This window comes from Sciurus vulgaris, assembly GCF_902686455.1.
Source record: "Sciurus vulgaris genome assembly, chromosome: 4".
Lineage (NCBI taxonomy): Eukaryota > Metazoa > Chordata > Mammalia > Rodentia > Sciuridae > Sciurus > Sciurus vulgaris.
This window is the reverse complement of record NC_136464.1, coordinates 82,753,980-82,779,148: the sequence shown is the minus strand read 5'-3', so window position 1 is coordinate 82,779,148 and position 25,169 is coordinate 82,753,980. Positions and strand designations below refer to the sequence as shown.

General features: G+C 38.8%; 1 protein-coding gene across 7 annotated transcripts in view; it reads left to right on the top strand.

Moving 5' to 3' along the window:
• The window catches only part of SGMS1 (sphingomyelin synthase 1), a 328,806-nt gene that overhangs the window by 152,302 nt on the left and 151,335 nt on the right, over positions 1-25,169 (top strand). The gene's annotated exons all lie outside the window — the stretch shown is intronic.

Sequence of the window (25,169 nt, the reverse complement as noted above, 5' to 3'; positions counted from 1 at the left end):
CTAAGATTCTACAGAAATCATAAAAATCAGGGTGCTGATCAGGGTACAGGATGAATCACACAGCTCAGGCCTTCTACCATGCACTCAGCTCTTGTACAGAAGTGTGATCATGCATGCAAAATTGTGGTTTTGGCCCTCCAGAGTGTTTGATAAAGGAGTGTCACAGCAGCCTGCTTTTTAGCCTGTTTAGCTCAGTCCTGCTGGCCTGGACCCAGGGCCTCTATGTTCCTGGGCTTCTGTTGCTCAGAAGAGCTGCTTGGGAGTGCAGAGACAAGAGGCTTGTTGTGGGACTCAGATTAGTGGCAGCTGCAAGAAGAAAGAGTCCTGTTTTGCTTTTGCTCTGCTCTAAGCAGCACTTTGGGATTTTGGTAACATTGCAGTGTTCCTTAGGAAGCCTCCTCTGAGGGTTTTAGGGACCTTCTGCAAGTGGTGGGTCAGTCTGTCAGAAGGATGGATGACCTGACAGCGATCAATTTGTTGGCTAGACTTAGCTACTGACAGGCTGCGCCATCTTTCGTCCATCACTTCCCCTGTCTATTTCTGTAAGCTGGGGAGCTTGGACTAGAGCAGCTGAGTGCCCCACACTCAGTATCAGCACTTTGAGTGTTGGCACATTTGTTATGGGGACACTGGGTCCTAAATGGCATGCTTTGCAAAGGTTTGGAGCTCTGCAGAGTTGTTCACTAAGAGCAGCTCAGTTATGTGAGATTAATGTGTGTATAACACTTAGCAGTGTATCTAGCACCTAGCAAGGGGGAAGCTAACTAATGGTGGCTGCTGATAACATTTAAATTCTGTGGTATGTGAGACTCTAGCAAAACTGCCCTTTTACTTCCTGTCACAGAGTAGGGGGCACCCATTATTTTTATATATTTTTAAAATGCTAATAATCGTGGACACGCAGCACATCACTTTAATTTGCTCCTGAAGGGGTGTTTATGAATGACCTTGTGTGGTCTTAGGAGGGGCAGTCTTGCTTTTAGATTATAGGAAGATGAAGTGATATTGAACCCAAACACTCCAAAGGGCCCACTTCAGGACTTCATTTTTGAGTATGGCTGTTTTCTAGTTCCTAACTTTTGTTATCAGGAAGGAAATCTGTGTGTCATATACAATACAGGGGAAAACTATAACTCCATGTTATCCAGAGAAAACTCAGAAGCATTTCTTCACATCTCTCTCAGTGGTGAACTTGACCATTTTTCAGACACTAGAAATGCAAAGAGTATAACCTATACAATCCTTGCCCTCATGGAGATTAGTTTATTGGGACAGAGCAGATACTAAATTACAGAAATAATGATTTAATTACAGCTGTGATTAATGTTAGGAGAAGTGCAGAGAATGATGTGTGCAGTGTGGGATCTGCATGTGATGGGAGATCAGAAAAGTCACCTGGGGACATGGTTTTTAGCTTGAGGACTGCAGGAGGAGAGGAAAAGTGTCCCAGGCCAGTAGAGATGGGGTGTGGGGGAGGGAGACAGTTCCCAGCCCAGTTTCAGCCCTGAGCAACTGGAAGAAGCATGGAGCCATCTGTGCTGATAGGAGGTTTGGGAGGATTGTGGTTTGGGACCAGGAGGTGAGCTGGGTACTCTCCCTCCTCTTTGGGATGCTCTTCCCCCAGCTATCCTGTGGCTTGCTTCCCAGCACCCTTAGCCTTCTGCTCAGGTAACCCCTTATTAGGGAGACCTTCCCTGGCACCTTGAATCCCGGTTCCCCTTTTCTCTCCTCTTTTAGTTTCCAGCTCCTGGTATCATCTGATGGACCCTTGGCCTTCTTTTCTTCCTGGTCAATAGTGTGTGCCCTCTTAGGAAAGTGTGAGCTCCTGGAGGGTAGGTGTCTGGTCTCTTCCCTGCTGTATCCACAGGAAGGGCCTCAGTAAGAACTTGTTGGATGAAGCATATTCGGTTCTGGTTTTTGTGTCCTTTTAAGCTTGGGTGAGTTTTTCATTTAACCTGAAGTTGGAAAGGGAGTGGGCATAGGGGTACTATTCATATGGCAGATCAATCTTTTTTTTTTTTTTTTAAAGCAGAGCAAGTAGAAAACATTCATTTTCTTTTCTTTTTTTTTTAAATTCAAGTTAGATGTGATAGAAAAAGCAGCTAGGATAGTTTTTGAATGTGTTCCTTGACTACGATAGTTACATCCTCATAAACCTATCATACATTGAAAATATCATTAAGTTGAAAATGAATGTAATAGACCTAACCCACTGTACTTATAATGGCCATGGTACAGCTGTTGAAGTTAGATCTCTATTTGAATCTCCTCTCTATCACTTACTAGTTGTGTAACTTTGTACATGTTACCTCTCACTTCAAAATGGATATTACCAAACAGTGGTATTATTTGGGGTATTAAAAGAAGACCGATATTCATTATTGTTATCATTTACAAGCTAACATACTGATGCTATTACAGCATAATTGTCTAGTTCCCTGTTCCCCAGACTTGCCTGAGCTTAAGAATCTCTGGCTGCTTGTTAGAAATCAAGGTTCTCAGACACCACCCAGACACAGCAACTCGCTGAATCAGATCTGCTGGGGAGGGGCCTGGGAACCTTGCTAGGTAGGTGGGAAACAACAGACACACCCTATGTAGGTAAGTTTTGTGAACTGGTCCTGGTTTCACATATGCTACATGATGAATTCCAGAAGTGTGTTTATATTTGTCAAATTGTGTCCCAATTTTCAGGCAAGGAAATATGGTCACTGTTCATGTAGCCTTCTTATTCAGGGCATGTGTATGTAGCCTGTTCCTGGGGTACCAGGAACATGGCAGGATTTGTAGCTTCAAGGCAGCATAGTACAAGGACAAGTTACTCAGCTGGCATGGCCGTCTTTCTTTCCCATGATAAAAACCTCTACAGTCCTGATAACCTGCTCTGTTAGATATACATGGCAACAGGGCATATATGCTCATGGCCCTCAGTCCTGCCATGTCTCTAGGACTTCAGTCCCTGAGGCTGTCAGAGTGACAGTGACTGTGGAAGTTGTTTGCACATGGGTGACCAGGCCAGGCCTGCAGCACTGTTCTTCCCTCAGTTGGGAACTAGGAACTAGGAAGCAATGTTTCACTGCTCTGTACTTAGGACAGTGTGTTCTTAATCAACTGTTCTGGAAAAACAGCATTTTGTTGTTTTCATACCAGCCTGCAAGTTCATTTCCCCTCTCCTGTCCAGGTGGTAACTAATCATTTCCTGTCCATAGCAAAAGAAAGATGAACATGTAAAATTTTACTCCCAGGGTAGAGCTTTCTGTAGATATTACAAATGGTGCTCATAGCTCCTTGTGGGATACAGGATTCTCATTTTCAGTAAGGTGGTACTCGTGTACCAGGTGGAGTTGGATCAGTTGTTCTCCCACATGCTTCTGTGAAAGTTGAACAATTTTCTCTAGCAGCTGTGTTTTATATTGGTCATGGTTTCTTGTTGGTATGTTACTTAGCTACATTTCAGGTTGAGATGAACTATCTTTCTTTCTGTTTGCATTATCCTAGAAGAAGATGATTTGTGTTGAGAATCTTATTTGGGTTTTGAGTTCACTTTCCAACACATGACATATCAGTCCACTTTTTGGTGCTGTTTTTAAAGTCAAAAAAGTTGATGTGCTTTTATAAAATTGCACATTTTTACCCAATTTAGAAAAAGCATGTGAGGTCTTGAGGACATCCATTTAAAAACACGTGAAGTTAAGGATCTGGAGACTGAAAAGGAAGGTATTTCTTCCCTTTTCCCCCATAATACTTTCCTGTGACAAATTTTGTATCTACACAGTTTTAAATAGGGAACTTCCAGAATCTTGGCAAATTTTAGAACAACTGATTAGGAAACCGTGAAATGTGGGCAGATAATTGTCACTTGGTAGGCAATCCTGAAAGATGAAGCTTCCCAGGTAGAAAGAAGGAAAGGCACATGAGCCTGCACTGTGTTCTTCTTTCATGTGCACAGATGGAGGGACTAGGTGCTCAGCGGGATTGTGCCCCCTTTTCCCTTTGTGTCCCTTAGGAGCTCAACTGTGGGGTGCACTCAGGCATGCAGCTTTTTCTACTAACATCTCTTGCTGTCTGTTTATGTCTTTTTTCTTCCTTCATTTGTAAATCTTCTTTGTGTGGGGAGAGACTAGAGGTGGAAATTCAAGTCATCATTTTACAGACAGTATTGAGGATTACCCAGGTAAGTGGTTTTGACCACTCGTAGCATAGCTATAGACTGATAGCTTGTCTGGGGATGAGGGAATTCATAAAAGAACAGCCAGGGCCTGGGCGCTCAGATTCTGTTGGCAGAGAGGAAGTAAGGCCCGCTGCCAGACATTTCTAAATTGCAAGTATCTTAAGTAGTAAAGACATAGTTACTGTCCACAAAGCAAGGCCTCTATTAAAAAAAAAAAAAAAAAAAAAAAAGAAAAGAAAACATAAAAACCCCCAAACATGCGTACACGCAACAAAAATGGACTGTGAAGCAAGATGGGCAATTTTGTTAAATAACCATACTTAAAACTGTAATTGTTTGTATAATTATGTCTAATTATCCAGAAAGTAATCCTAAGATTTTTTTTTCCTGAGGGTTTTAATGATACCATGTGTTTTAACATCTCACCACATTTTCTAACCTCTTTGAAAGTGGAGCTCCTGTCTCACACGTTTTGGAAACTCCTTCAGCACTGAGTGCAGTACAGAACACCTTAAAAGGACTTAGAAACGACTTGTTGAATCAGATTGAAGTGTGACTCAGGAGATGGACGTAGGTGGAATTCTGCACTACTTGCTTTGTGGGTGTTCACATTTTGTCCATATTCGTGATGTTTGTTTATAAGTTATTTTAGCTCAAGAATTACCTGCTAATTTTTCTTGGTCTGTGCATTAACCATATAGAATTATCTCTGTAAATTAATTTCCTTAATGAACTTGGGAAAAAAGGAAAAATAACATACTTCACCAAGAACCCTGCCTAATTAAAAAATGTAACAAATGTATTATTTTTCATAAAATAAAAATTTTATGCAGAACTTATCAAATTGATAATGTAAACACTTGCCTTTTAAATTTAGATAATTGTGAGCCCCTTTTATTTGTTGTTTGAATGATAAAGTTTGTGAACTAGTCATTCCCACACTCTCCATTTCTCAGCCTTGAAGGACTTCCTCAGGGAGGTGCTGTGAATGAACAAGAGAAAGAAGTTCCTTGAGTGGGATAAGGGAACATGAATCACTGGTTCAGTGGGTCCCTTAATAGGATAGAAATCAGGATAGAAATCAAATATAGTTAGCAAAGAGGGGGGTTAGTAAGAATTAGTTATTGTATTGATACACATAGCAAGGTGGCTACTCCACAGGCAGAGTAGCAAAGAAGTCAAGGGAGGAACAGTATATATATATATATATGTTTGGGGGCTAGAAATTAATATATTCATAAGGTTGCAGTGTTATTACAGCTCCCTTTTGTACTTAGCCAAAGATGTTTGCACATTATTTAAAATGTACCTAGCATTGTGCCCCCACCTCACCAAGCAAATGAGGGTCTCAATTACTTTCCAGAAAGCACTTGGGATCAGATCTGTCTGCACCAGTTCAGTGCTCTCCTGTTGTTTGTCCTGAACAGTGAATGTGACTGAGGAACATCCTCCTGACATTTTTCTTAAGCCTAGAGTGTGTGATTCTTATCTTTCAACAGTCACCAACTCAGACTTAACCCTACCTCCTGCCTCAAGGTGTAGGGCCACAGAGCACACATTTAGAGGAAGCCGTGGGGTGAATTATAAGAGAACGCACGGAGGAGGCTGGGGCACTCTGTGAAGATGCTGAATGCCCACAGAGGAGATCAGCCTTGGATTTGAAGCAGGGAGTGATGAGATCCGATTCCCACTTTAGGAAAACCTCTTTTACACTGTTTTGGGCAGTGGACTGAAGGCCACAAGAGCAGTTGCTGATGAGATTTCTCTTCCCTCACTCTCCTTCTGCCACCTGCACCTGCATTATCCTCTTGGAAGCCCTTGTCACCAGAGCACACAGTATATGCTTTATCCTTTACTAGCCCTTTCTTTGCCTTTCTCAGGTAGGCTGTAAACCCCCTCATGGAAGGGATTTAGGTTTTTTCCCACTGCAGCATCTCCATTGCCATCATAATAGTTGGCAAGTAGCAGGTGCTTAGCTAATATTTACAAGCTAAACAGATGAATAGGTCAATTTCTGAAATCAGAATGAGTCACTGTTCTTCAAACAAATGTAACAGTAATGGTTAATTAAAAAATAATAATAACAGTTTAGTGGGGAAACTGATAATGCCCTAAAACAAGAATCAAAATCACCAGTGAGGGACAGCAGACGTCCTGTGCCTCTGGATCCCATGCTCTTATGTCACCTAAATCTAATTGTAAGGAAACAGATTGAAGTAGATACAATTAATGTCCAAATTGAATGATATCCTCTCAAACAACTGGCATGTCTTCTTCAAAAATATTAATAGTGTGAAAGAAATGCTGAAGAGCTGTTTTAGTTTGAAGGAAGCTTAAGAGTCTTGACATAAGCTAAGTGTAGTTTGTGATCCTGTGTGGGGAAGAAAAAACGTCTCTAAGGGACACTGAGACAATTGATAGAGTTAGAATAGCCAAGGGGGAAGCAGAGGGTGAGGGTATCTAACCGTAGCTGCCCTGGGTAAATTGTCAGGACTCCCAAGCCATGTCATGGTGCCTTGAACCATGCTTCACCACCCAGGGCAGCAGTGAAACAGTCTATAGGGGTGAAAACCCTACAGTGGGATTTAGGAGGTGACCAAAGCTGTGTGACCACGGTCCCTTGCTAGAGATTGTAGTTCTGAGAACCAGAGACTCTCTGTTATGTAACTCTGAAACAAAACAGCACCCTAGTCTGAATGATGTCAATACCAGGCAGAAGGACTTTAGGCTGCCTCTGGGGTGGGATTTGTATTTAAAAAAAAAAAAAAAAAAAAAAAAAAAAAAAAAAAAACACCAAGAAAGAGGACAAGGTGAAGAAGGTGACTGGTTAAGATGCCCCCTCCTTCCCTTCCTTCCTTTCTTCCTTTCATTTTTTGGTACTGGGGATTCAATACAGGGGCACTTAACCATGAGGCACATCCCTAGCCCTTTTTAATATTTTATTTAGAGACAGGGTCTTGCTTAGTTGCTGAGACTGGATTTGAACTCGTGATCCTCCTGCCTCAACCTCTCTAGCTGCTGGGATTATAGGTGGTGCACCTCCATGCCTGGCATGTACCCTGTTTCTTACACTAATATTATTGTTGGTTTCTTCTTGGTGGATGAATGAAAACTCAGGGGAAAGAGGAAGAATAAAATACCAAGTACTCTGAGGATGGTTTTAGGGAGTGTGCATACTTTCTGTTCTAGAGTGGTGAAGCTAGCCTTAGGGATTTATCTTGCAGGCCTTGTATTATTGGTGGGATTTCAGCCTAGTTTCTTTGGACTGATCCTGGTAATCAAGGAGATTTGGTGATGATGGACTCTCCTGAAGTGACTCTGAGCCTTCCTGGGACTGCTTTGAGAAACCAGCTGAGATGCCTCGTTAAATCTTGAACCACTAGAGAAAGATTTAGAATTACATACCCATATGCCTTATGGAAATTGGAAAGTAATTTTGAATCATTTTAAAGAAACAATTACTGAAGAAAAAAGAGTTTCCTGATTAAACCCAAACTAATAAACCTAAACTAATGCCATTATCAGGGTATCCCAATTTTTGAACCATTTCTTTGGATGGAAGAAAGCAGTTACTGGGCTTATATAGCTAAGATGGAAAGATGAAGACTAGAAACCTGATCTAATCAAGGTTTTGGAGTGTTATTTTACCTGAATATTTCTCAGTAGAGTATATAAATAATGTGCCAGAATTTTAAGGTGTAGTTTAAAATGCATTGTAATATTAGTGGAATCCAAACCTTATGTAGAATGAAAGTGTTAATAAATGTAATATGTTTAGAAAAATGCCTGATGGCATGAGAGGGCCTGTGCCTATATGTCAAGGGTCTTGAAGTGTTTTGATGATGGATTAGCATCCTTTTGATTTGACTTATATTTTAAAATCTCTTTCCATTTATTTGATTTGTTTAAATGTGAAGTGTTTATACATCCCATTTTATAATTGCTTTGGCTTCCAAAGTATTTTATATTTTTATGATAATTTATTAGTAAATTTTCAGACACAGAACTAACAGCAGTTATTTGGAGAGTTTGGGATACATGACTGTAAGACTTTCCCACAAATGCTGTGAATTTAAGTGAGAAATCAGATAAAGATTTCAAGTAAAAGACATGTAGACAGTTTTCAACAGATCAAGTTGTTTTTTTAAATATACTATGTGAATTTAGCCCAAGCCATATGTTTAAAACATCTCCATTTGGCACTAACTTTTAAATTAATTAACTAAGAGGGAAAAACAATCGTGTCTCACAAATGGCCTCTACCCCTTTGCTCTATAACTAGATTAAGGATAATTTAAAATATGTGACAAGTTCTTGTTATCACTTTTTCAAACTGTGAAAAAAGGTGTACTTCTGTGCTTGCTGTGCTATCACTGCTTTTTTCTGACATCCTGCCTACTCTGGAAAAAGAGAGAGAGAGGGAGGGAGAGAGAGAGAGAGGGAGGGGGGGGGAGAGAGAGAGAGAGAGAGAGAGAGAGAGAGAGAGAGAGAGAGAGAGAGAGAAAGAAAGAGAAAGTGTGTGTGTGTGTGTGTGTGTGTGTGTGTGTGTGTGCGTGTATAAAATCCATGTTAGAAAATGCAATAGTGCTGTCTTGGTTACAGTGACATCCCTGAAGTTTGGGGAGCATACACCCAATTGTAGTAAGATAAGATCTTCTGAATGGAGGAGGAAAGGATTATTTAGGTAGTACATATGAGGTCTGCTGTGACTTAAATTTTAGTGGTCTTCAGTAATGATGAAACTTCCTCCTCCTTTCATCGTCTGTCATTCATTTAGTGTTTTTTAGGTGCTGGGCACCACACTCGCTGCTTCTTACCATTGTGAAATATAATTCTCCCAAGAACTTCTAAGATCTGGGTATTGAAAGTCCCATTTCACAGGTGAAGAAACTGAGGTTTAGGAAAGGCTCTTTATCTTAGAAATGGCTGTTTTAGATTTTCATGCACATTTTATTTCCAAAGTTTTTTAAAAAATAAGTCTCAACTGCTTTATTAAAATTGCTTTTCAGAAGGTGAATATTCAATATACTTATGAAAAGCAGGTTTTCTGACATTCTTACCTGAGTGCAGAGATGAGATATGAAACTTAATTCAATTAAACAGTTTTAAATTTAAAAAATAGAGAATTGGCATTAGGACAGCTATTATTGTGAAACCAGAAAATAGCAAGTGTTGGTGAGGAAGTGGAGAAATTGGAATCCTGGGTGCTATTGGTGGGTCTTTTACAATGTTATAGCTGTTATGGAAAACAGTGTGACAGTTCCTCAAAAAATTAAAAGTAGAATTGATTTTGCAATGTCACTTCTGGGTATATGAACCCCCAAAGAATTGAAAGCAGGATCTTAAAGAGAGGTATTTGCTCATCTATGCTCATACCAGAATTATTCACAATAGCTAAGAGCTGGAAGAACTCAAAATTTAAATGACAGATGAATGGCTACACAAAATACACTATAGACACAGAACGAAATATTATACAGCATTAAAAAGGAGGAAAAATTTGACACATTACAACACAGATGAACTTGAAGACATTATGCTAAATGAAATAAGCCTGTTACAAAAGGACAAATACTTATATGAGGTACGTAGGCTAATCATGGTGGTTTTTAGGGGCTGGAGGTAGGGAGGATGGCGTACTATTGTTTAATGGGTACAGAATTTCAGAATAGGATGATGAAAACTTTCTGGAGGCAGATAGTGGTGATAATGGCTGCACAGCAATATGAATGTCCTTAATGCCCAGAACAATATACTTAAAATGGTTAGGATGATAGATTTTATCATGTATATTTTGCCATGTTAAAAAATATATTTAAAAAGAGAGGAAACTTGAATTTTTTGGCTGTGAACTTTTCCCTCTGAAGGATGGAAGGGATCTCCTCCTGTGACATAGTTCATAAGAGAAGATATTCCAGCATACCCACACAGATTGATTGGAGAAGCAAGGAATAGAAAGAGATCCAGACCTAGGGTTTTATTTCTCTAACCCTCAACTTGAAGTTTGTATTCTCTTTATCATGTCCAATTCAAAACAAGTGGGCTTTTCTTAGAAACTGAATTCCCTGAAGGGTGATATCAGCATACTTTCACTCTGAGTGTTTTTAGCAGCCCAAGAGGAAAAGAAAAACCAGAAAGAACTCGGGGTTCACATTCAGATAGGTAAATAGCTATTTCCAGAGTGAAACCTGTAGCCGGGAGTCCTGTGCTTCAGGTATGCACAGTGTTAAGGGTAGATGGATGGATCATCCGATCTGCATGGGTCAGCTGAAGGTTCTGGAATGTAACCAGTGCCCACTTTGCTCTTGACTTACCTTACAGAAGCTCACTGGTTCTATTCAGTTCTACAGGGCAATGTTCAGCTTGATGGCCTGGGAGCCCATTGTCCCGTCTCCCAGCTTTACCACTGTTATGGGCCATTTGTGTTGTAACACTTGTGATTCTTATTAGTCCACAGCTATTTGGTTGTCACTGGGTCAGGTACCAGCAGTGTGGTGGTGGGTGAAGCTGACCCTCCAGTGCAGAAGGGTCCTTCTTTAGAACTTGATATTAAGTGTTGGAAGTCCAGCAAAGGAGCACTGGGAGCAACTGGCAGAGACTGCTCTTATTCTGGGGGGAGTCAGGAGTGGATCCAGAGTTCTTCTAGTGACGATGATTAAAGAAAGGCTTGGAGAGATTTGCTTTGAGGACTCTGGACCTAGTTCTGATGGTATTGGGAACTTGTCACTTTTCTGTGGGAAGTGGGGGAGGAAATTAGAATCATTTCACCCTGGTGCCCTTTTGAGGTCACTTTCACTAATAAGTGGAAGCTAGTGTGGAATTTGGGAGACCAAAGAGGAGGCTATTGCAGGTTCATGCCTGAAGATGATGCCAGCAATTCTAATTAACCTGCCTGGAGGGCTGCCTGCATGCCAACAGCTTTATGTGCCTTATCCCCACTGCAGCTCTATGAGCTGTAGGTGAGTGGCATTATTGGTACCATTTTGTGAATGGGGACCTCCAGGATCAGAGAGGCTAAACAATTTGTCTAAGTTTGCACAGCTCATGCTGAATGGATCTGGGATGGTAGCCAGGACTAGGTGCTAGTAAGTAGGAGCTGTTTTTATTCTCCCAACATCATATGACCACCTGGAATGTGTCATAGGAATGTTGAAAAATGTTCTTTAAATGGGAATTGTCTCTTTAAATGTGGCAGCTATGTTTGACTGTCATATATCCCAAATAGGGATATATGACAGCCACTGCACATTATCATCTATTTATGCTGGCCTAAGTTTTGTTGAAGAATGGACCATTTAGGGGCATTTCCAAGTACTGTGTGCTTCATTACTTTTGTGGATGGTGTTTGATGGTGGTGGGTATGGTGGGCATAGGGTAGGGGTGGTGGCAGAATACATCATGTGATTCTGTTTACTGTAGCTGTGTGTTGATATTTACTGATGTGAACAGGTTGAGGCAGTTCCCTAGGCATTTGGCTGGGACATAAAGAACAGCCCTCATCCAGCAGAGTGCTTTTTATGCCATTTACAGTGAATGTGCTTGGCACTACAGCCAGTTTGACAATCAAGGCAACAAGACATTTAGAACCATTAAAGAATCTTTTATGCCAGAGTACAAAAATGGACTTTTCGAATGCATTGTGGGCCTGTTTCCTGCAGGCCATTGCCAAGCATTTGCCTGATGTACTTACAGTTAAGAAAGGTAGTTGGCAGTTCTATACAGGAGCAAGTAGCTGCAACATCTTCCTGCCTTGGTCTTCTTGTCATTTCATACGTTGGGATCAAAATTAAAGGAAAACTGACAGGCAAGGAATATTGGCTCTTTTATTAAAGAGAAATTGCTATTTGTTTATAAATTTAAAATACATGCACATGGCTTTAAAAAGTTGGCAAAGCAACACAGAAGTATAAAGAAATTGAAAAATCTTCCTTTTTACCCCAATTCTCCCTTCTTTCCCAGAGAAAGTTTCAGTTTTCTTTTTTTTTTTTTTTTCTTTTTCTTTTTTTGGTACTGGTGTGCTTAACCACTGAGCCACATTCTCAGCCCTTTTTTTCATTTTTTATTTTGAGACAGGGTCTCACTAAATTGTTCATGGCATCGTTAAGTTGCTGAGGCTGGCTTTGAACTTGCAATCCTCCTGCCTCAGCCTCCTGAGCTGTTCATGATTATGCTCAGGCGTGTGCCACCATGCCCAGCACAAAAGTTTCAGTTTTCTAATTTGTATTTTTCCGTGAATGTTCTGTGCAGATCCAAGCATCTTCTGTGTATAATATGCATACTGTTCTAAACTTTGTCCTTTCCTTTTATAATTCTTCTTGGAGATAATTCTATATCAGCCCATGGAGACCTATATTAATTGTTTTAGTAGCTCTATAATATCAATCTATGGAAAGACCAAAACTTATTTAACCAGCCCCTATTTGGACCTAAAACTTTCACAAACAGCAGTGAGAGGGATATCAATATGTGCCTTATTTCCACATGCCTCCATATACCTGCAGGATAACGTCTGTATCTAGATATATGTACATTTAGAGAGGTTTACTCTTGGGCTTTGTAAAACTAGATTTTAAAACATGTACTGTGTGAATGACCAGTCATCTTTTAGAAGTTAGCTTGATTAACATAGTTTCTATTCTGCTTGCATTTGTGAAAAAGTGCTGATTAAATATATCACATTTTATTTAAATATTTTCACATAAAATTAAGGTATTTTAACCAAATTTTATTTCAGGGCAGTACAGTTTAGTCATTCATAAGTCACCTCCCTGAAAGAAGTTCACAATCTTGATTCTGAGCCCTGACCACCCATTAAAATCCAAGAACTGCCAGCTAACCACCATGAGCATGGGGACCATTCAGTTTGCTGGATGAGGAGCTTTGTGATCCTTGAGGACTGTGCTGAGTGTCTGTTAGTGGGAAGTTGTGAGCTTCAGAGGACCTGCAGCTGATTGTAGGTAAAGGATCGCATTGCTCTATTTTTTACCTGCATGGTGGGTTTCTGAGACATTTGTGTCTCAGCTTCATGCATGTTTACCAATCTGTTATTGAGGTCTTAAACTTTCTAATGATTTCAATAGGTTTCTACAAATGTTGTTTGCTAGTTTTTACTGTCTTTCCAAAGTTTTATCTTCATGAGAGGTTGTGAGGGTGTTTGAAAAACTGGTACTGGATTTGTTGTTGTTTCTGGCTTAGATGTTTCTGCATGTCACCTGGAGTTTGAAACCTGGGCTTTGCCACTTAATCCTCTGGACTGTTGATTTACTGTGGGACACACCTGGAAACCTTTATGTATATTCCACTTCACTAGTCAGTGCTATTAAGATTTTTTTAACATCAATTTTCAGATTATTTTGAAAGACTGTTAAAATGTCCGTTGCTGTCACTAATGAATGAACTCTACTCCTTTTAACTAATTATTTTTGTCAAGGTGATCTGATATGGGTGTAGTTACTAGGCTTTTGAAAATGTTTATCTGAAGAGGCCAGTGGGGCAGAAACACTCATTAATAATTAGGTCTGCACTAATATTAACATCATCTAAATTGTATTGAGTCACTGCTCATCAAATTGGTATAGCTTGCCTGAGTTCTGTGGATGAGGAAGCTAGAGAGGTTTAACAGAGTACACAAGAGCCCACGGTTATTAGGTAGTAGATCCAGGATTTACTCCAAAGCCTATACCACGTCCTCATACTTTAGTCTCCACAAGAATTCTCTGAGGTCAGTGATTTTATTCCCATTTTGCCTTTGAGGAACTCAAGGGTCAGAATTAAATGAGATCATTGTTAGATCTCACAGCAAATGAAAAACCATGTGGTCTGAAACTTAGCTCTCTGAGTTTCAATATCTTTTGCAAGGTGTCATATTTACATTTCTTAATTTGAAAGCTTGTCTCTTAACATTACACTACATTGCCTCCCATAGCAATTTTTAAATCAACAGTAATCAAACTCAACTCTTGATCATAATTTGGAATAGTTAGAATAAGTGGAATAATTGTAAGTGTAAATCATTTTAATCCAGAATCACAGATGAGAGAGAGTATATCACCCAACTCCCCCATTTACAGATTTAACCCCCTTGTTCTCTCTTCAAGTCCCAGAGAGAACAAAGACATTCTCAGAGTAGAAGGCAGATTGTCAACTGACTGGATTCAGCCCACATCTCTGAACTCAAGGCTGGGGCCATTTTTTCTTCTTCCCATTTACGGTTGACTTTAGTCTAATGTGTTTGACTGAGCCATGTTTGTTTCTTTCCCCCTCTCTCTTTTGCAGTACTGGGTATCTAACCCAGGGGCACTGTACCACTGACCTACACCCCGACCCTGTCCCCCTTTTTAAAAAATTTTGAGACAGGATCTTTCTAAGTTGCCCAGGCTGGTCTCCAACTTGGCCATCCTCTGCCTCAGCCTCCTGAGTCTCTGGGATTCTAGGTGTGCACCATTGGGCCTCGTGGCATATTTATTTTTCTAAAGAGTGATTTTGGCCTTTCAGAGGGAGATGTTTGGAGGATTGATGTAATTGAGTTAAAACAACACACCATGAAGCTTCAGAACCAGTTTGTGGCTGTTTTCAAAAATGGTCTTTTCCTTAAGCAGCTCTATCATGCTGATGAAACTGATTGCCTACATAGGACTTGTCACTGGTACCTTGGCATGTATTTGGGAAACAGACTTCTCCAGAATTAAGTAAATTAAAAGATATTGAATAATCTTATATATCTGAATTCCAACAGTTCCCATAGAGGGAAAGAATTTTTGGTGAATGAAAAAACATTATTTAAGAGCATCCAATTGTTTTAGAGAATTTGTTGAATGTTTTTGCTAAGTGGAAGATAGATTTACAAGTTCTGTGGATGAATGGTTATAGATTTTTGCCTGTTGTTTATGGTGCTGCTGGTTTTCATACTCTTTCTGATTGTCAGTGAAAGATAATTTTAAAAGATAACTTGCTTACATCTGCTTAGGTAACTAGAACACTGGATGACCACTTTATAGGAACAGGGTTAGAGGCTAGTTCTGGTAAACATACCCTCTCTTTTCCTAACGATATCTGTCCCACTTGTTTAATAGTGTGCCTATCAAATATGAAATGCATTTTGGAGCAGATTTAATGAAGAAGTTGATTCATTATTAAGGGACAGTCACCAAACAATTATAATCTTTTTAAGAAGCGTGTTTAATCTTGTGGAGTTGGTGGGGCATGAAATTGGGTCATAGTGAATCAGTTAAGCCTCAGTGTGGGGAAACTGTGACCAATGTAGAAATGTCTTGTGATGAACAATGGAAGAGAATTTTGTAGGTATTGAAGTAAACCATCTCTCAGCCCCCAAATATAGATTTGGAGGTGTCAGTGGGATATGTGTTTCTTACTGACTGTGGAAAAGAGTGGCATGTGTGAGGCCCTGGGTTTTATTCTCAGCACTGTGTATAAATAAATTAATAAAATAAGGTCCATTGATAACTAAAAATATATTTTAAAAAATCAGAGATTGTTTTGAAATCACCTAATTCAAAATAGAAAATAATTCTTTTTATTCTTGTATAGGGAATGGGAATGGGACTTGGGAAAATGTGTTTGAATTGTTAACTCACTTTGAGGACATCTAGACTGATCAGAGTCATTTTATCTCTCTCTTACCTTCATGAGAGAGAGATCACTGATTTAAAGTCCTGATGTTGGGAATTTCTTAAATAAAGCAAACCAAATAGATTTTGGGTATCTGCCAGAATTGTTTGTTCCGATTTCTGTACATATCATCTTTACCCATAACTGTAGTGTGTTACAGTAATTTATAATTATAAAAACTTTATTTTGGGCGTGTGGTATTCGAGATTGAACCCAGGGCCTTGTGCATCCTAGGCAGTCACTCCACCACTGAGTAACTGATAATTTTAATGATGTCCTTGACTCACGAAGACCATATATAAATTGGGTTTAGGGTTTCTTGTTTTAAAAATCAGAAAGTATGCCAAAAGTATATTTAAGAAGATGGGAAAATATTTAGGATGCACCATTAGTGCAAATATCTTGTGAAATTGTATGCATATATGCACTTAATTTGTTAAAACCCAAATATGTTTCCCAAACTTCTCCAGTGAACTTGAGTAACTTTTATTAGAAAAAAAATCACCCCAGACCTCCACAAAGCAGTAATCCATCCATCTTTCCCCCACTACCCCCCCAAAAAAGGAGATAAGGACAATGACAAAAATGTAGAAAAATAGTTAGTAGTTTAATTGCTTGGAAATATGTTCATATGTTGTGACATGGAAAAGATAAAACAGTATATATAGTCCTTAAGGATATAAAAGATAAGTATGTAGAATATACAAAAGTATGCAAGCAAATATGTAGAAATTATATAGAAAGTAATCAAGCATTTATTTAACACTATATGCTGGGTACAGTTCTTTAAGATACACATCAGGGAATCTAAGAGCCACTTCTGATAATGGTGTCAAAACACTGAAAAGAAATTGTTCAAAGTGGTAGGTGCTTCTTACCAAGGATTAGGCTATTATTCTTTTTTTTTTGTCCATGAGCATCTTTATTTTCTAAATATTGTTCCAAGAACTTTTACTTTTGCAAAAGGGGGAAAGGGAAAAAATGTATAATATATTCTAGAAAGATTTTCACCAAAAGAGGAAATAAAAAATCCAGCCCAGAAAGTTGCTTTTTTTTTTTTACTTGTATGATTGTAAATCCAATATATTGTTAAATAACCAAAGCACTTGAGGATTTCTCTCTTAACCTGGGCCTCCTGAGGGGCACAAGGTTTTGTAAACCTTGACTGTCTCTGTTTTAACCTTATGGATTTAGGACATCATGGCAGTAAGCAAATGTATGAATGATTCTTGGGCAGTCCTTTATGTCCTTAGATTCAGAGTCAGATGAGACTTTTTTTTTTCTGTCTGTGCATATGACTGACGTGGATGGACACTTGTTTTTTGGCTGAGGAATACGTGCAGTGGAAACCAAGAGCCTAGTTAAGTGAGTTCGTTTCTCTAGGACATTAATTTACTTGGAGTTCTGAGAAATAAGAGATTGTGTATTATTGGAGATTCATAGTAACCATCAGCATATTAAAGGCTATGAGACATTTTTGGAGCAAAGAAACAAAGATAATTGCAGGCAAAGATGGGTTTTCAATGGAATATGACTGACATCTAGGGATGGGGGTAGGGGAGGAAAGAATGGCAATTGAAGAGGGATAAGGGGTGACCAAGGTGACTCCCAGGCATGTCCAGGAGTGTGTGAAACCTTCACTTCTCCAAAGTAACTATGTGATTGCAATAGGGGCAGTTTTACGTATTCATGAATTTTTGTACCTTTGAAAAGTTGTGTTTAAATTTACACTTTTTCTAAATTACATAAATAAATCCCTATTTTAAGTCTCAGTAGGGGACTGTTACTTGCAAGAATCTTTGTGATTTTAACTGTTTAAATTCTTTGTGTAAGTGTATTTTCATGCATTATGTTTACTTATATCAAGAAATTCCTCTGTTGAATTTTCAGTTGATGGGTTTTCTTACTTAGAAAAATTAATGATACAATTAACCTCCTACCATTTGTCTCTGGAAAGAGGAATCATTTGGTCCTATTCCTTCCTTTTTTTTTTTTTTTAATATTTTTCTTTGTCATCAATGGACCTTTACTTTATTTATTTATATGAGGTGCTGAGAATCGAACCTCACGCATGCTAGGCAAGTGCTCTGCCACTGAGCTACATTCCCAGCCCCCCTATTCCTTTTTAATGTCTGTACTGTTTCCTTTCAAAGACATCTTATCAAGGTCTGAATACAAAATCATAAGCTCATATTTTGAGAAGTTTAAAGTTCTGGAGGAAATTAAAGGAGAATTTGAGGAACTAGAAAAAGAATCCAAGAACCCTGAAATTATCAGTAGATAACAAAATTAGTTGATGACCATAGAATAATAAAATGAAATGTCTGGGGTTATCTTTTCTTCCAGGCATCTTTACAGGACAAAGTTTATTTACACTGATGTGGACAATTGCTGGGAACTTCCTGCCAGTGATACAGTCAGAGAGGCACAGAGCCTTAGTGACTCAGATAATCCCCAGCACCCTCTCCAGATAATGTCTAGCATACCACTAAAAAAACACCTTGGAGTTTCTTGCTCATTTCCAAGTCATCCTACACAATTTCTCCTGACATTCTTTAAAAACTATTTCTTGAGCAACTTCATTCACTGAATGGTTACAGTTTTAGACCCTGAGATAAATGCTGTTTTTATTTATGTTAAAGCCTGAATAACAAGAATATTCCAGATAGGTATTTTGAGTTCCCATGTCTTGTACTGCTACCATGGCCTTCACCTCCCAAACTGAAGTATTGAAAATATTATAGTTAAGGTTAGGGTTCTCATCTAAATATTTCCTCTAATGATTACTTGAATAATCATTTAAACTGCTTTTTAGTTTCTTTAAACTAAGGGAGAGGCAGGACATTGAGTATAACTATGTATTTTTAATGAAAAAATGTAGAAATAAAACAGTTTGAGAAATTTTAATATTCTGTGTACATCTAACAAAAGTGAGATAGCCTGGGAACTGATTCATTTAAGAATTTTTATGCACAGTGCCCATCTGTAATCCCAGTAACTTGAGTGACTTGATCCCAAGTTAAAAGACAGACTGGGTGATATAGCAAAATGCTGTCTCAGAATTGGAAAAAAAAAGGGGGGGAGGGTTGGAGATGTAGCTCAGGGGAATTGTGTTACTGGGTTGAATCCCCAGTACCACACATTACCTCCCCACACCAAAAAAATTTTTAATCGTGAAATTTGTTAGTTCTAATTATGAATTTAATATTTAATAGGATGAGATTTTATAATGTGACAGCCCATATAGTAACAAATGTTTTCCAGTACTGCCTGCCAAACTGTCTTGCTTTGTCTGTAAGAGAGAAATTCATACATCAGATGCTGTCTGTATATAAACCAGAGATGAGAATTTAGAGATGTTCTCATAAATTGACTTCATCTTATTGATGAGAAACCTGAAGTCTAGAGGAAAGAAGTTGAAAAGTGATAAATGCATTTCTTTAAAAACTATACCTCAGATGTCTTACTAAATGAAATAAGCTGTTTCCTCCCATTAGTCTAAAAGAAGGTAATCATATTTTAGCTAAGTAAACATGTCTTTCCATAAAAATTTAACTTAGGTTGCTGTCATGACCTTTGGTGGTGGTGGTGGTGGTTACAAGTCAGCTGTTTTACTTGAGGTAAGAGGTAAGGATGTCCATGTCCTCAAACTCCCAGGTTAGGAACTCTCTGGGCTGTCTGTGGCAGACTTAGCCCATGATGTTAAGTGTCCCTCTTGGTCAGACATCTAACTGGTGTCTTCTTTCAGGGTTTCTTGATTTCCGTTCTTGAGGGAAAGAATCAAATTGGCTGAGTCTATCATTTTAGCCATAGGCTCCTGGCCAGTTTCTGAATAACTTTCTTTGGGTCAGGCACGCCTTCATGTTCAGTCAGCCTGTGTGTGTGTGTGTGTGTGTGTGTGTGTGTGTGTGTGTGTGTAGTTGTATCAGGTGAGGCAGAAATGACAGTTAAAAGATAACTTGACCTGAGTTTGTGGCAGAATTCCCAGAAAATAGGAATAGTTGATGAAATACCTGAAATGTATATCTTGTACAAATCCAATTTGAATAAGTTAGTTGATTCTTGGTTAAAAACATTTTCCTTAATCTACCTTGGAATTATGTTTATAAACACACACTCTTTTCTCCCGTTTTGTGGCAGTGCTGGGAATTGAACTCAGGACCTTGTACATGCTAAGCTTGGGTTCTACCACTAAACTACTTCCCCAGCTCTCAGATTTTGTATTTTAGTTTGTTTCTATATTAGGGTACGCTTAAAATTTCTTATGGGTCCATCTTATTATTTGCTTGCTAAATTTTGCCTCTTTTAGAAATACAAAAGATGGTTTTTGTGACTTGCAAAGTTTATTATGGTAACTTGTTTTGACAGTTCATGCTGAATTTTCTTTTGAAGTTATAAGGTTCAAAGTATTTTACAAGTATTTTAAATTAGAATGTTCTCATTGTTCAATGAGTTCCTTTAATTTCAAGTAAATACCTATTCTTCTCCATATCTAAAAAGAATCCAGACTCAAAAAGGCAAGGCACGTAGTTTTCAAGTTATTAAATCACTGGACTGTATGAAGTATGTTTGGGATGTGACATAACTTGTACTTGTGAGACTTTCTGTCTAGTTACAGACATAGTGTTACTATTTCAAGACAAAGCTACTGAGACTATAGTAGATTAGACATAGTGTAGAGAATTATTTTAAAGGATTAATGGTGATTAATCTTTCTTAGGTTAAATTTTTTTTTTTTTGGCTGGGGAGGGGTAGAGGAATAAGATTGTAAAGTGGGCCAGGCATGGTGGTGTATGCCTTTAATCCCAGCAGCTTGGGAGGCTGAGGCAGGAAGATCATGAGTTTGAAGCCAGCCTCAGTAATTTATTGAGGCCCTAAGCAAATTATCGAGACCCTCTCTCAAAATAAAATATAAAAAAGAAGGGCTGGGATGTGGCTCAGTGATTAAGCATCTCTCAGTTCAATCTCTGGTTTAAATACGTATATACATACATACATACATATGTACATATATAATACTGTAAAATGGAAGGTACATCATTTTCAAAAGTAATATGAAGCTAATTACCAATCCAAATTTATTGGTACACATGTGATATTTTGAGAGTAAAGTTTTATTAGACCAGAAAAGATCATGAGGACAATTTCTCCATTACTGCAAATATATTTCCATGGCTTGTTCTAGGCCAGATGATGGGCATGGATTAACAGTGTGGGGATAAGACGAGGGAACTGCAGGAGCAAACATCTAGTAAGGGAATTTGTCTCTTGAGGTGGGTAGTAATGCAATATTGAAAATAATGACTAAAATGTGGCAAGTAGAGATGGTCGTATGGTTAACTGAGGATCTTGATTTGATAATAATAGAGAAATACATATTTTTTAACTGGTGCTTACCAAAGTCTGTCACCTTGTTAAGCATAGGGGCAATGTGGCTTTTGCCTTTAAGAAGCTGTGGTTGATAACATGAGGAAGATTATTTTGGCACAACTATGGTAGGGATTTAAAAACAGCCAAAAATGCTCCCATTAAATTGGAGGCAGGGCATTGGTGAAGTGGCCCTTAATAATACCTGTAATGTTTGAAAACTATTTCTTTCTCTTGTGAATTTCTCAGTAAAAGTTCGAGGAACCTCAGACTCTGGTGGGGCAGCCTGTGAAAGGTAAAATAGGGATTGAGATTTTGTGACTGGAGAGAAGGGCATCATTTGAAGATTTAATTTGAATTTAAAAAACTTTTTGTTTGAAGAATTCTGTTCTGTGTCCCAAACACTTCAGTTCTCATCAGTGAACCAACTGGGAAAGGTACTTGCCAATCTCACAGGCTTGTGTGTTGGGTTCAAATGAGACACAATTTTGTGTAGGGATTGTGCCTGTTCCCTAAGAGGGAGGGGGTTGTGTTAGTTGATGATGTTATTTACCATAGTGAATGGAAATGTGAATTCTGGGTGTGCTGGTTTACTCTGTGCTATACTGTGAGTTCTTTCCACCTTGGTGCCCAATAAATGTTGGCGGAATGAAGGCATAAAGTACCTTTTCTTTCTTTAGCACTCGGTCACTCTTGGTGGGAAAGAGAGAGGATCTATTGTTTGCTTTGAGGTCACACTCAAAACTGAATTTGTTTCCACACTTTTTTTTTTTTTTTTTTTTGCCAGTTCTACTTTGTTACCATCAATTTATCTCACCATTTCCTGGAGCATAGTTGTCAGTATTTGGAGTAACTACCTCCTTAAGTGTATGATGTCTTTCTCTGGAATTAATTTTCCCCAGATTCTCTCATTCAGTCCCCACATTTAGTAGATGGCAATTTGTAAATCTGTCCTTTCCTGCGAGGTAATCTGTCCTAAACTTCTCTACTCCAATGCCCTTACAGAGGAAAAGGGAAAGGAAAACCTATTTCAGAGGCAACCTGAGAACTTGATAAGCTCGCAGGGTAGTTAATAGATGATCTTTTATGTTTTCTATTTTGTTTTATGCCCTGGCTAAGCCTCTCTAAGAGAAAAGAGCTCTGTGACTCACCCAACAGAATCGTGATTGGCTCTAAGTTCTGGCAGGCTTGAGGACGGGCTGGGAGAAGACATTCAACTTTCTCTTTGTATTATTTTACTCTGGAAAAAGTAAGAATGCAACAGAGGGAAGGACAGATTTAGGCTTTCCTTGAGGGTAGTGGAATGTCATTCTCCCTTGTGAGGAGAGCTGAACCAGCTGCTAGGAGGAGGAAGCATCCTGGTTGACTCTGGCAGGAGCCTGTAACTTTTAGTCCCTAAAACCAGAGACCATGCCCAAGTCTTTCCAACCACTTGTGAGATAGTCAGTGTTCTACAAGCAGAGGAAAGGAAGGGAAGAATCAGTGTAACTGTTTTTTATTGAGAGTTATACATTAAGGGGAAAAAATGTGAAACTTGTATAGAAGAAAACACTAGCTTTGTACCTTGGATTTTATATTCTCTTGAACCAGGCTCTAATTTGCATAACACACTGTTTATGAGTAAGAATGAGGTTTTCAGTGTGTTTTATTATTCTAATATAGTACAGTTTTAATGGGAAAATATAATTAAATTGATCTTGTGCTATTACTGGTCTCTCTCTATTATTCATGTCTAATTACATGCCATCTTCCCCTGAGAAGAAATAACTGAACTAAAATAACAAGGTTTGGGACAGGGCTGTCAAAAATGAAACATGCCTGCTGCAATTTCAGTGTCACACATCCATGACACACAGTGGCAACAAAATGGCAGCTGATTTGAGCACTTTCAATGTTGCTTCTGGGTAGCCATTGCCAATCAATCAATCTCAATCAATCGATCATCAGGCATTCATGTTGACCCCTAAGATGAAAATTCTGCCCTCCATCATTTAAGAGAATGTAATCAGCATTGAAAGGACTGGCCCTCCAGATGCAAACTTGTAAAAAGGAAAGTTGCCAGTGCCTTATAGGATTTTTGGGAACTTCAATATTTTCCTTCCTCAGCTTTGGTGCTTAAACTCACTCATTTTTACCCTTTGAAACTTCTACTCCAGTGTTTTTCTTTTCTTTTCTTTTTCTTTTGGGTGCTGGGGATTGAACCCAGGGTCTTGTGCTTGCGAGGCAGGCACTCTACCAACTGAGCTATACCCCCAGCCCCCAGTGTGTTTTTCTTGAAAGCAAGTCACCAGTAATAAATACATAGGAGTTTGAGTATTGCTATGCCAGAATTTTTCAGATTGGAAGAAAGGTAACAGATTGCCCACCCTGCCACCAGTGTTCTTCTGAATGTCATTGCACTAATGCCTACGAAGATTCTCACTTCACTTTTTACTCAGTCCTGATTGACACTCCAGAGTTATGCCTCTGAATTTAGCATGTTTTTTCCCCCAGAAACTCTACCATGCATGGTATGCATAATTCACTTGCTCACTCATACAGCCTCTGAAAGAACTTCTTTTATCATCACGAAATGTATCCATTGAAAAGCAAGCCTGCAGCTTTCACTATGTATTCCCTGTGCTAGATCCCATAAAAGGAAGATCACCAGAGTGCTCTCAGCTGCTTTAGCAGTTATCTAATCTATAAGGCTTATTTTTGTTTCCTGCTCTCAAGCCACTTGCTAACAAGATACTTCTGTCATTTTACAGAGGAAGGAATGTCAATATCCTTTACTTGTGATCATCGCAGAAATAATTTGAAACTAGAAAACAGACTACTAAATGCTTTGTGATTGGGGAACATATCTAGTACATTCATCATTAAGTCAGAACTGACTTGAATTTGACAGACTCGATTTGGAACCTCTGTTCCACCTTTTCAATGTGCAACCTTGGCTTTTGACCTTAGACAAGTTATATAACCTCTGAACCTACTATGTGTGTCTGATTGAGTTGGGATTTCTGACCTTTTCACTCACTGCCCCAGTGTTCCCGCAGGACTAAATGTGGAGAAATTTGATGATGTCTGACAGTCATAGTTGTTATTGAGATACTACTTTGTTTTTACCAATGAGGATGCAGAAAGACCTTTATAGATAGCTACATGTCTTTGTTATGTTGCATTGTCTTAAACTATGATGTATTTGTCTTATTTTATTCTCTCTCTCTGTCAAGTAGCAGAATGGAAAGTTCCCTTTTTGAATTGTGTTCCCATTTTGGCCCTGCTTTTTGAAAGTACTTATGATAGAAATTAAATAGTCTTGTGGATTTGGCATGTTGGTGGAAGGTAGCACTTTCAGTAACTCTGGTGGAAATTTGCCTCTTTGCATTTGTGACTGTCTCTGAGGGCCGTCATGTTCTTTTTGGTGTCTCCTGTTGCAGAGGGAAAACATACAGTGCAATAAAACCAGTTAACGTTTCAGAAAATTACACCTTGGGAGCGTATGGGTTCCTTTGGAAACCTCTCCTTTGAGGTACAGAAAGATAACTGGCTTACTTTGTGGGTGACAAAACCATTCAGCTTTTTGAATTCAGAAGACTTTTTGGATCCTGCATAAGTGATTCTTTTTCTTTAAATGATTCATGGGCAGGACCAAGACAACATGTTCTGTATCTAATCATGTGGCTTTGTTTCTGAGAACACTTCCCTTTCTGTTTATATAGACTCTATCCCTGCATAGAAGCTTGAAAGAGGAATAGCTTTAAAGGCCTTACCTACTGACATTTTGAGTTCATACACTATACTGCTGCTGTGAGACTGTTACCTGTTGACTTTGGGAGTGAAACAGTTTTCACAGGAATTGGAAGGTCAAGCAGGTTGCTCCATTAATAACTCGATCTAGCTTCTGGCACATACAAGATAGGTTATTATCTCTATTTGATACATGTTTTTGCATCTATAGAAAGAATGTCAAACCCCCTCTGATATATATTTTTTTTTAATTCCCTCTGTCCTTGCCTTT